A 12,370-nucleotide genomic window follows, 5' to 3' on the forward strand; every position below is an offset into this window, starting at 1 on the left:
GGCTGCACTCAGTAGTGGTGAATATGTCTCTATACAGGGTGCACTCAAGGAGCTTGTGTCTGTTACTGTGTATGTGTGACATATGCTGACACTATACTTTGGACCTATATGGTTATCACTGTTTATGTGTACAGGTAACTATATAATGTATCTGTGAATGTATTTACATATGTAACAGCCGTCACTGAAGGATGTCATAAAGGAGGATACAAAACTGTATTTTATATCTGTAATGCGGTGGAACATTGGTCCAGCCAGTCTTAAAAGGTATGAATAAGGATAGGGTTGTAATCTCTTCCATCAAATGCACAGGTTAGGGGTGGACACAGGCCAAAGAGAGCCCCATGCTAGAATAGTATATGGGCCCTTTGCAGTCCAATAGATCATCAAAAAATACCTCTCTAAGGGTCTGTGACCGAAGCTACTTGTTACTATGGAGGTAAAAATGGTCTCCCTTACCTCTTGGGCTCCTGTGTGGGTGCATAGGTTACACGAATGGCATGTCAGCCCCTGGTACAGATCATATTTTATAAGCCTTCCCTAACAGTATAGTAATTGAGCTAAAAATCCAAAAAAGCCAGAAAGGATAAGTCTTTGTACACAACTTCTGTTTGAGATCTACCCATCATATACAACCCCATTTATTTTGGGAGGAGACATTAAGGTGTTCTCATTATTGTGAATGTCTGAACCCAGATTCTTACTTACTGGGGAAACACCTGATGTGAAGTCTTTTTGTGTGCTAATTAAATATGGCCACCATTGTGAGCCGTTCAGGATGTGCAGTGAAAGTATTAAATGCTAAATTAGATCTGAGCAGCCTTGCAATTAATAAACGAAAATTGGTCTCATTCACAGCACCCACTTCAGAGTCTAAACAGATTCTTCGCGCAGAATAATGAAACTTAAATTAGCTAAAAGGCTCATTTTCTGCGAGACGGAGAAATTAATTCAATCAGGCGTCAGTCCAAAGGAAATTGGCAATTTGCACTGATTGTCCCCAGCAAAATCACTAGAAAATTTGCTCAGAATAACTGTTTTTAGTCATTTTACAAGCAAAGTACATCAATCTGTTATATCTGGAGCTGTCAGAGCCAGTGTCAACACTCCAACATGCCCACATACAGCAAGATACTGATATTAGTAGGATAATTATTAGAAGGCAGAAGGAAACAGAGAGAAATGGAGCCGGTGACCTTCATTAAAGTGTTTCTAGTGATAATTAGAAATATCAACGGGAACACTGAACATTAAAATGTTGCTAAAAATAAAAGGGTTTTCTCAACATTTATTATCTATAGGGTATGCCAGACAAGTACAATCTGTCACGGAATAACCACTTGGATCCACACCAGGCACTAATATGAAGTGACGATCTAAGTGAAGTGCCCCTTAGGCTCCTGTTTTTTTTACTAGACCGGTTCTGACATATTGGTTTATACTTGTATTTTCTATGAAATCACAATCCTTGATCATATTTTTCAAGAAGTCTGTGTTGTGCCATTCCTTTGTTACTGAATGGAACTGAGGCCTGCTAGCACGTAGGGAGGTCATCCTAATAGGGTACACCTTGTCGTGGTAGAATGGCTTTTACATTTCTTTGATCAAAATAGTGCCAACTAAGTATCCTATGTTATATACATGTACTATTACTATTCATTTATTTAATTACTGCAGTGTATTTGCTCATTTTGCTTTTATTCTAGGTTATGTTTGGTTATTGCCACCGTGTGAATCATTGCACTTACACCAACATGTGTTCCAGCTCATTTCTTTGGTTTTGTTTTAGTTTTTTGTACTTTGTACATAAAGGGGCGTGGCTCTCAGTTTTTGGGTTGTGCATTTAGTCTATGCAGCTTTCCACAGGCAGGTGTTTTAACAGTCAGGCCTCGGTCCTGCTCTGCCCTGTCTATTTTGAGGCCTGCTGGAACATAGAAAGGTGAACTACAAGAGATAGGACCATCTTGATTGGGTACACCTTGTCATACTAGTATGGCTTTTATGCTTTTTTTGATCAAAATAATGTCAACTAAGGATCCCATGTTATTTACATATGCTATTACCATTTGCTTATTTTGTTTTTAACCTAGGTTCTGTCTGCTAAATGGCCACAGTGTGAAAGTGCACCTACACATTGCTCTTATACCAACATGTGTTCCGGCTCATTTCTTTGGTTTTCAATGGAAGTTTATGACTAAATTGACACCTGGGTGTTACCATGCCCTTTGTCAAAGAGGTGTTTACATTCATAATCTAGCACTTTTAGCACTGATTGGTCAGTACCAGACTATGTAGGAAACACAGTAGGAATTACACAATGGAGAGGTCTAGGAAAACATCATCTAAAAAAGTATGGGGAATATAAGTGTTTACTGAAACAACCATATCAGGAAATATGACAGGTCCATTATAAACAATATAACTGATAGAAAACTAGAGATGATACTGAAGAAGAAGAAGAAAAAGAAGAAGAATCCTTTTATGATTACAATTTCCTTTACTATTCAGAATCCTCATGTAGTAAGCTGAATGGTGGTCACATTAGAGAGCATCTGGAGGATCCAACAATTCCATATGCTAGCCCTTGGTGAATTGTTTTTCCCAGTATTTTACACTCTAATGTCTGAATCATGTTTTATTTTTTGTCTGTAGTCTAACAGCCCACGTGAACTCAGTCTCCGTGCTAAGCTGTCATTGTGGCTGCTTCACTAGAGGCAGCAGTGTTTCCTTAAAGAGAGCCTGTCACCAGGTCAAAAGTGGACAGTTTTTGCTCTTTTTTCATTTCCACTGTTCCACTAAGCATTATATTTTTTGTGTTATAGAGTTATGGGCCCTTTTATTTAAAAGGGTTGTCTGGCCTTAGGCTACAAGTCTGAAGTCACTCTATGCGACTGCAGATTTGTGAATCTACACATTGTGCACACTGCACTCTGTGAGGATTCTCTGATTCCGGAGCCCGGAGCGGGCAGTTATGTGACTGCAAGAATGTGATTTGCATATTTCCAGGCACATTCTGACTAGACTGTATCTGGACTCGGTTAATATACTAGCATTTAGTGAGACTGCACATGTCTAGTTGGCATGTGACCGCATGTATGAAAATCACTGTGAGGAGTCACAAGTCTGCAGTCACACAGAGTGACTGCAGATTTGTAGTCTAATGCCAGGCAACCCCTTTAATGCTACTTACACGGTCTTTACCAATGGGGCGTTGTTTACAAGGTAACAATGCAGAGCGGCTTATAATCCTGTGATACACACCGCATTGGTAAAGACCATTGAAATTAGCACTAAATCAAAAAGCCCATATACCTGGAACAGTATGATGAATTAAAAAACTAAAAAAACAACAACAAATAAAACAATTTAATCAGGTGAGCAGAGGCAATAAAATGAGAGCAATAACTGGACACTTTTGACCCGATGAAAGGACTTCTTTAAAATATATGTAGGCACAGAAAGTACTGCCTTTCTGTATCTCCTAATGTAGCAAGTCCTAATGTATACTTTAATTCATTCACGCAGCCCCAAGCAATGAACGAAGACATTTCTCAATAGAGACCTCACCCAATTGTGGTACATTTTTCGGTTTAGCCATTTTTGACATCTAGTGGCATGCCCAAAAGAGCTGGCACCTGAAGGCAGTGCTGAATCCCCCTCTCTCTGCTTTGGCTCTGTGTGTCACAATGGTTCTGGCATTCGATTTGTAAAACAGGAGTGCCGGGATATGGACAAAACGGTAAATGCTGGATCCATAACGCCAATATATGCAGGCCTCCTGGAAGTGCACTTTGATGTTACAATCAATTATGTCACTGAAATGGACAAAAATGGTGGCATGCAGCACACATAGACTGTCATGGTCTTGTTAAAGTCCCTGGAGTATGTGAGTTGGTCTCGAGTGGTGCAAATAATGCAGATGAGGGGAATGCCTGGCATTATTAATGGTAATGGATTTTCTGACTGGTACCAGGTACTTGTGTAATATCTTGTCCTGTTGTCTATGACAATGGATGCTAGGCAGACATTGCACTGAAAGTCATAGAGCAGCAGAATCCATTATCTATAATAATGTCAGGCATGTAAGTGGAGAGCCATAAGTGTATTACAGGGAGGGGTTTATGCAGCACTGTGAGCACTGGAAGGGTTGAATGACAGGTTTATGACTACCGGAATGGAAAGAGTTAATAATAACGAGCACATGAGATGAGATCTCCTTATTTCCATGCATCTGATTTCCATATACCCGTACAGCAGCGTGCACGGAAAGCTCATAGACTATTGCAAGGATCTGAATAAAATGTCATGTATAGGAAGAAGCGACATAGAATTCATATCCGCGCTGAACGTATTTTATTTCTGAGGCTGGTCTGACCCCAATATATTCCACACTGTTCTGGAATGTCTACATGGGAAATTACCAGCCGTGAATGTCTACAACGGGCAGCAATACTGTGCAAACACAGCACACACAGGAGCTGGCCCCGTCCGCTCTACATAGAGGAATATAATAGGTTTTACCTACACTTCACATATCTCCATGAAGTAAGAACCAGATGACGAAGCACAAGGACAAAGAGAGTGACGGCCTTATACAGGGAGCCAAGCCATACAAGCTGCGGGGTCGGAATAATGACATGTATGGGCAATGCCAAAACCTGCTCCTTATGGATATATTTAATGTGTTCAGTATATAGAATTATCACGGTTTATTATAAACTCACTGTATTTTAGATATTAGGCATGCACATGGATTTGTCACATATGCGATCCCCCCGGCTATAAAAGAAATGGTAAAATGAGAACCTTTCATCTACTGAAACAAATGGGTTCGTCGGTAGAGTGCAGCCCTAAAATATGTAGCCAAATATCACACCCTATGATATCTAAATAATAAACTAAGCTCTGCTACATCGCTACAAACTCATGCAATAAGGGTAGAAGCTGTCGGCAAACAGCTTCTACCCTTGTTACAAGATATATGTTCACAGACACCACTGTGGTTCTTCTTCAGGTAAAAATCTTTTGTGTCTTGTATCCCTGTGCGGATGAATATTTTGTCATTGGTGCAACAATGTGATGTATGTTGTGCCAATTATTGGACATTTATTCAGTTACGTCGCCTTTAAAGTTAATACGAGCACAAAGACTACACAGGACTTTACATGAAGCAGTTACTTAGGGTCCTTTATTTAATTGACTTGTCCTATTCAGGAGACCCACATATTAACAAATATCCTTGTGCAGATACTTTCCGAATCTTACATTCCTTCCTGTGATACGCAGCCTATACTTATAACATACAGTATATGGTAAACCTACTGCATTATCCTAACCCCAGAGTGCTATGACCAGCGCAGCTGTGCTACATCTGCATTTATTTAAAGTATTCATAGCACTCCGGTCTGATGTGATCAATCACATGGAATATAACACAGATGATGGGGTTTTTTGAAGAACCACTTAGTCTAAAGAACAATCATATCATTCACCACTAGGGGCTCCCTTTACCTACCCTAGAAAAAAAATCAAAGTGCTTTCCTTACGGAAAGGCTGACATGCCATCACCCGAAGGAAAAAAACCCTTCACAATGTATGGGAAGATGCGGCACTCCTTATAGTATTACGTAATGTCACAAAGTAAAAATGTCTCCTAGATTAAGTCTTGTTACAAGATCCTTATTTTTGCTCAGTGACTTAGAAGACAATGGACGGCACAGAAGATGTATAGATCATATGTTTAGTGTATTGTGGGTATGTATCACACCCGATATCTAGACTCAAGCCAGTTTACATAGTAATAAGTGCTGATTCCAATCCTTCCGAGGATGAATTATACTTAGGACAGGTAAGTAAGATGTCAGGTTTATTGCCAGGCTCCGGGCCAATCTACCTCTGCTCTGTTTGCGGCGTCTACCACCTGTTATGTCGATACTTATCAATAACTTATTCTACAATCATCACATACGTACAGTTTTCTTTTGTAAACCGGGGACTTAGTGGCCAGATCATGAGCGCATAATTCCATTACACCAAGTCATTGTGTGAATGGCTATAGGAAACTATACACTAGAGATGCACACAATTTGCTGCAATTCATTAGTCTTACATAGGACTGCAGAATACGCAGTCCCCGGGCACTAAGTGTGCACATATTGGTCACTAACACCATAGAAAAGAAAATTACATCACTTACTTATTTGATTCGCACCTTTACAGCCCCTCTATAATTTCTTTTTGCATTCCATTAACCCTTCACTTTACCGAACGAGAACTGATACGATGGTCTCGTTCTTCAGTACAGTGCTGATGGCTACAGGTAACATACAGATATACTACTTATTATATTTTCCATGATATATAAAGTGCGTATATATGAAATGTCTGTACCTTCTTACATATGGTGACCCTGGATGGTTTTGGACCTTATAAACGGCCAGTACATGACAATGGGTTATAAGCGTTAATGGTTATATCTATAAATCCATATCTCCAGTAATTAAATCCAGGATATCCCATTTCCTTTTTTCGACAGACCAATAAAAGAAGGAAATATAACTGAACCAAATATGATAGTTTACAACATGCATTCCATAAAAGAGAATTGTTAGTACCCGACTCCCCGATAAAACAAATTAGGGGATTTAAGGTCGATGATGATAAAATCTCCCATGAAACGATGGCGCTAGCATAACCGGAACAGCTGGCTGCCAGCAATATACATTGTGGAATTAAAGGATGGTGGTTTTATTCGTCAATTAGACTATTCATATTATACCAAAATCCAGGGAAAAGAAGAGATGTGAAGTGTGTGGGGGATTTCTTGGCCATTTTTCTATTCTTCAGAGAGAGAGAAAGCTGAAATGAGTCATAATATAAAGAAGATAGAATTAAGAGATTCTTGACCTCATTTTCTCTCTGCCAAGGAAATAAGGAGACCCTTGACATTTCTCAGGTTCTACAATAGGTATTGTTAGATATATCGCTGCAATTCATGTTCGGTTCAAACAGGATCAACTACAAATATTTTCAAGATCAGTTACAGATCTCATCTTTAAGAAATGATTCCTGCGTTCAATGAGAGCTTCACATCCTCTGCTTCCCTTACTGATGATTAATAAGAAAGACAGTAATAGCAGCCTGCTGACTCCCCTAATAGGACCTATGTCTGGTTCCTGGCCACCATCTTCCTCTATTCTAAGTACCTGAGGTTGTGCTGCCAGAGGACCCCACAGACGGGAACCACATGGTAAAAATGGCATTACGCAGTGTACCTAGAAATGTATAGAAAAAAATATATGTGTCCTTGCTTTTTTACAATGGTGCACTATAGCCCGATCACACTGACAACCGTATAAATATTCTTATTCTCGCTACCACCAAGAAATCACTCCCAAAGTTGTTAGATATTAATGATATGGAAGGAAATAGGTCAATGGGTGATCTATCTATGTGTCTATCTATCTATCTATGTATGTATGTATCTATTATATCTATCTAGTCTATCTAATTCATATCTATTATATATCTATGTGACTATCTATATATGTATCTATCTAACTCATATCTGTCTATCTAATCTATCCTCATATCTATCTATTATCTATCAATCATCTATTTATCTATCAATCATCTATTTATGTATCTATTATCTATCTATCTATCTATCCATCCATCTATATATCTATGTATCTATATATCTCTTTATGTGTCTATCTATTATCTATCTACAGTATATCTATATTATCTACATGTTTATCTATCCATTTGTCTTTCTTTCTACTAGTCTATCATCTATCTATTTTTCTTTCTACCTATCTATGCACTTAATGCCAAATACACTTGAATATATAATATATGTAACCTATAGTTTAGTTACATTTCTTGCAATATGCCAATTTAATAACATTACCAATAATTTGACAACAGAGAGAAATAGATACAATGACCTGTTTCTCTTATAAGTCACTGGGTTAATATAACCTAGTCAATTTACCTTCAGTCCTAGGGAAAGAACCCGTAGAACCCATTATGATCCCAAAATGACTAGTGCCAAATGACAGGTTCAGCCCTGCTGTGTGCCAAATATACAAATTACTGGCAGATTTCTATAAAGTTAGTGCATTGCTTTGGAAACCCCTGAACTCAGGTGTCTTTGGTCTACAATATCCTGCTGGGTGGTTGACCACAATGCCGATGCCACGCCAGCGAGTCGTCTTCCTGTGGAATCTACGGAGTGATGGACGCAGATTCTGGACGAGAGCCTGGAGTTAAACAGCTATTGTGGTATCTGTAAAAATAGGCTCACACTTGAGTGGGTTTATCTGTTCTCGATCTTGTTGCACAGTCTGATAATTGGGATGCTTTCGTGTTGCAGGAATGAGATCACTACTACTAAATATTCACAGGATGTGTCACCCAGAAGTTTACAGCTTCACATTAATTTCCATGTGTTCAGTCATAATGCGAGATGTGAATGCAGAATAGAAACTGACTTTATTTACTGTGGGCTTTGTGTCCAATATGATTCGAGGAATATTAATATTGTGTTTTAGACGCTTCACATGGTATCCCGCATTTCCATAATTATCAGTCATTATCGTCATGATGGATCATTGCAGTAAAGGTTCTGGAGAAGAACAGGTGATCACATCATAGTTATTTCAGTGTCGCTCAATCTAAAATGAAAAATATTTTGATCTCATCCTTCAGTTGAGTCTTTGATGAAGGAAATAGATTCCTAGACATCCTACATCTGTCTTCAGTATCACACGATCACCCAAACTGCAGCATAGATCACAACTAAATGGATCGAAATGCTTTAATAAAGTTATGAAATAAAATGAAAATCACAAGGAAAGTTCAACTTCTCTTAGACCCAGGACATTGTCCTAGGTCAGGTGAAAACAATCTTCCGTATACCCTATGAGACAAGTGCGAGCAATTTCGGTGCCAACATTTTTTTTCTAAACCTAAGGGCTGTGAAGGAATTTCCCTGGGTGGAATTATCTCCATAGTTTTCTTATCTGTGATAAGTTCTCAGTAAGAGAAACAAAATAATAATCTTGTAGATTCAACTGACTAGCCAAACTTTTTTCAATTTCTTGTGACTGATACGTTCAGAATATTTCTAGAAATCGGAGCGTCTGTACATCCTTTCTACAACAGTGTTCTTAAAATGTACCTTCATGGTAAAGTAACACAAAGTATGTTCTATAGCAAGGGTGAACAGAGACAATAGAGGGCCCCCTGTGCAAGAACTGGATGTGGGCCCCCTCTTAGTTCTTCAGAACACGCCTAATTTTTCCTAATCATCTCTCGCTAACAATCCATCTTTAATAATTATGAAGTTTATTAGTTTATGCGCTCTAATGGATAATAGGTAAGTGCTTTTAAGACCCCCTAACCTAATGGGGTCTTGTGGCTGGACAGGTTGCACCAATAGCATGTTAACCCTTGTACTATACACAATAAATCCCCTTCTATGCCATCACGTCACCTTTCTTAATGCCTAAGCTTGAGCAACCAGTTGTTCTTGTAGCTGGTATGCCCCCTATATCCACCAGGGGGCGCTCCATGACTCCGCCGCTTTCCTTTAGGGACCAATTTGATTGCTAATGTTCTCTGGATGCTGAGATGTTAATGGACGGAGAGCTCCATACAGACAGTCACTCATCTCACAGCGACTCGCAAAACTGGAGCATCAGCACTGTGAGATGGGGGGAAAGAAGAGGAACGCACCGAAGTTGGGAATTAAAACCACATCCTTGTCATGGATTCCTGCTGTTCTTTCTATGGTGTCTTTGTGTTTTTTTTTCTATTTTAACCCAGGAGGACTCATCAATTGACTCTTAAGGAGGTCAGTGAAGGAGTCATTGATTGAAGCAGTAAGTACTGATAACACAAGTGCAGTAAAGCATGCAGACTGCTTGTTCTTCCAGCTGTCAGCATGTATATCTATTAGCAGGGGCGGGTTTCCATTTCCTTTGATATATTGTGATCCTTTCTATGTCTTGCACTGAGATATCATCAGCTAGTTTATAAGTCTTCTGTAGTTTGATTTGAAAAAGGGTTCTGGCCAGAAACCCGTAGTAAATCTCCTTGAATCTAGCTGGGGTGATGAACCTTCCATCTTTAAACGCCTATCCCCTAATCTATACTCACAGTTTAGAAGTAATGGCTCATTTGGGATTTGTGGACTCACCACTTTGTCGCCCATGGGGCTGACAATCTAATTTCCTCATCTTTGACACACATGCGACAATTGCATTGGAAGCCTATTAACCATTGTGTATAGATTTTGGCACAACTTCCTAATTTTCTAATAAGGAATAGTGGGTCACCTCCACACACGCTGACAGCCGACATCAGAAAGAAGTGCTTTCAAAGGCTGGAGCTTGCACAGAACAGCAAGACACAGAGCAAAAAGACGCAGGAACCTGTTCAAAGAGTGACATCCACAAAGCTCATCTTGACAAAAATAAGGAACAATTAAGAATAAAAAATCCCCTCTACCTCAAGCCCGGAGGGAGTTCACCTGAATCTCTGCTTGCAGAACATTTCTGCAATAAAAGAAATGCAAATGAGGGAAACGACATTCAGGGGAAAAAAAGTATGTACTTACTGAAGGAAGGCTTTCTGTGTCCTAATTAGAGAGAAGTCCCTGTGTGAGGAGTTATAATCCTTTTATTGGTGCTCATTAGTGAACAGGAGTATTTTATCCAGATTCTCTTTAAGGAGAATGAGCCCCTTTCCGACCTGGAATGTGTATCCAAAGAGGTTAGGAGATCATCACCTGCTAGCATCCATGATAAGACCAAGGGGTGTCTTCAGAAGGAGCTGGGACCCCCTATGTGCTCTCTGTCAGGAAGGACTTTTGGGGAAATAAAGTGCATGTTATCCTCTTAGATCCTGCAAAGAAAGGGAGGAAAAAAAAAAAGGAAGAAAACAAAAAAAGACCAGAGGTAAAATCAAGAGTTGCTCTCCAGGTTGAGCCTCCCAGATGTTCCTGGTTGAGGTGCCTCCACTGTTGGTCTCCAGATGTGCAGTGTGTGGAGGTGGTGATGGTCCACAGAGCTGAAATGCACAGCAGCCCCTGCTCTCATTGTATTTAGAAGAGAGATTTGTGGAGAGGCAGCATCAATCACTCCCAATTAGCATTGGCAGGATGGGTGGGGACCTTGCTGTCCTTCTAGTGACCAGTCTGTCTCTCCAAGTTACTGCAAAACACATAGCTCTGAGGTGCAGGAAAGGGGACACATGTTTCAATCAGAGGAGCCAGGGACCTCTCCTCTCAAGGTGGGGTGGGAGAGGCTTACCCTACACAGCAGCAGCAGGCGGGGAGCAGGACAGAGTTGGGGGGTGCTGCTGGCACAGAGAAGGAGGAGGAGAGAGGTGTCTTTCTGTTTGGAGAGACGATTTCCAAATGCCAGCAAACAAGAGATTGCAAACCTTATACTAGCTCAACACCAGGATTCCTGAGCGGTCCTAAAGACCTCAGCTGATTATCCTTGACAAGCTCTGCATTATTGATTGCAAGCTCTGTGGTTCTCCCCTGGGCAGAATCCCAGATGCTACACTGGCTATTCTGATTTTTTTTTTTAATGGTATCAAAAAATCATGTCACCCAAACCAAAATCATTGTTAACCCATCTGTATTCGCCTGCATGTGTGTTTCCTCCTGCACCCTCAATTGTGTCATCTATTTAGATACTGAATAAAACTTACATTTACAACTTCATTCCAGTGATGAATGATTGGGGAGAACACTTAGATGTTTGAAGTTCTAAATGTAACATTTTATAGAAATACTAAATCATAGTGGATAGATAGGAATAGAAACGACATGAAATCAAATAGTGATGATAATGTCACAAGTTAGAGGTATGCAGAGATAGGGGTCCAGGCTGAGGAGCGCACATCCCACTATATATGTGCACACAATATATACTATTCACCCTCATGTAACCAGTATACGGTGATATCAGTATGTATTATGTGTTAGAAGCATTTGGTTTCAGCATAATAACGCATCCTGGACCATCGCTCATCAAAGCCTGATTTGTTTTTTCCATTCATGTCATAAATCAATACATTTTTCTACACTTCAGATGGACAGAGGCGGACGCGGGGTTAAAATGCAGCCCAGGGTGCAGCGCTTTGGGAGTCACCTGGTGAGTGAGGTGCAATATACAACTGATTCATTCATTTTTACCAGGTTTCATTGAATTTTGATATTGGTTGTTAGAGTTAGAAAAAAAAAAGACATATGTGGTAAGGCGGCATTTATCAGATGTAGCAGAGTTGATTTTGTTATCATGTCAGCGATATCAAGTAGATTTTATTTCCTAGATCAGTAAAACAGACAAAC

General features: G+C 39.8%; 1 protein-coding gene across 7 annotated transcripts in view; it reads right to left on the reverse strand.

The window, feature by feature from the left end:
- NTNG1 (netrin G1) overlaps positions 1-11,447 on the reverse strand; it is a 429,565-nt gene extending 418,118 nt beyond the window's left edge. For 6 of the 7 annotated variants that reach the window (XM_073642847.1, XM_073642843.1, XM_073642845.1 and 3 more), the window contains exon 1: positions 10,625-11,447. The gene's annotated coding sequence lies outside the window, so the exon portion shown is untranslated. The remainder of the gene's footprint in view (positions 1-10,624) is intronic. The other variant, XM_073642846.1, reaches the window with a different exon arrangement.
- Positions 11,448-12,370: the final 923 nt, after the last annotated feature.

The sequence above is a fragment of the Phyllobates terribilis genome, unplaced genomic scaffold (genome assembly GCF_046119375.1).
Source record: "Phyllobates terribilis strain yellow unplaced genomic scaffold, ASM4611937v1 Scaffold_8__6_contigs__length_399053987, whole genome shotgun sequence".
Taxonomy (NCBI): Eukaryota; Metazoa; Chordata; class Amphibia; order Anura; family Dendrobatidae; genus Phyllobates; species Phyllobates terribilis.